This window comes from Mus caroli, chromosome 4 (genome assembly GCF_900094665.2).
Source record: "Mus caroli chromosome 4, CAROLI_EIJ_v1.1, whole genome shotgun sequence".
Taxonomy (NCBI): domain Eukaryota; kingdom Metazoa; phylum Chordata; class Mammalia; order Rodentia; family Muridae; genus Mus; species Mus caroli.
In genome coordinates this window covers 145,390,705-145,391,875 of record NC_034573.1, presented here as the reverse complement: position 1 = coordinate 145,391,875, position 1,171 = coordinate 145,390,705, and positions in this window count along the sequence as shown.

Genomic DNA, 1,171 nt, shown 5'->3' with positions numbered 1-1,171 from the left:
ATGCAAACAAAACACCAAGGCAAGGCACATAAAATTTTAAAAAATCTTTAGGGGAAACAAAAAGAATAAAAAGGACTAGGCAACGACAGTGCACGCCTTCCCAGCACTCGGGAGGCTGCGGCAGGCAGATCTCTGGGGTTGAGGTCAGCCTGGTTTACAGAGCAAGTTCCAGGACAGCCAGGGCTACATGAAGGAATTCTGTCTCAAAAACAAAAATAAATAAACAAACAAAGACTAAAAAGTAGATAAACTCTGGCTGGCAATACATTTCTTGTATTCTGCACTATCTGTCACTTCTACTTCACTAAAACATAGCTGAGGCTCAGCCTGGCCTTGCAGAGATGAGGACAGAGGCCATGTCTGGTGGCTGGCACTTCCATCCAGTTCTCTTTGTATGCAGGAAGACCCACTCCTGTGGTAGGTGGGAAGTGTGGAGACTTCAGAGAAGTTGGTGAATATTTGTTTCAATACAAATTGTTTGGCTGCGCTGGATATAGATCCAGGAGTATTATGCCTGCTAGGTGGGTTTACTACCACCCACCACCGAGCTGCCTAAGAGCCTAATTGCCTATTTTACCAAAGTCATGTATAGTCTTAGTAGATAACCTTGGTGGACTCACACAACCACCTCAACTCTTCCCTGATTCTATTTTCTACTCCCACAGTGTGTGTGTGTGTGTGTGTGTGTGCTTATGTGTGTATGTGTGTGTTTGTGTGTGTATATGTGGTGTGTGTGTGTGCTTATGTGTGTATGTGTGTGTTTGTGTAGTGTTTATGTGGTCTGTATGTGTTTGTGTGTGTGTGTGTGTTTCTTTCCAGGCACACATCATTGCCTCTCTGTGCTAGGAATGAAATCCAGGGCTTTGTGTGCTTTCTAAGCATGAATTCTCCACTGAGTTCTAACCTACCTATCTGCTGTGGTCTCATTTGCCTTTCCTCCATGGTTAGTGATACTGAACATCTTTTCTTGTGTTTGTTTCCTACCATCTCTGCTCTGTCCTCTTCAGAGGGACGTCTACCCAGGTCCTTTGCTTATTTTTAAAAAACTGATTTGGGGCTGGAGAGATGGCTCAGCGTGTAAGAGCACTGACTGCTCTTCCAGAGGTCCTGAGTTCAAATCCCAGCAACCACATGGTGGCTCACAACCACCTGTAATGAGATCTGATGCCCT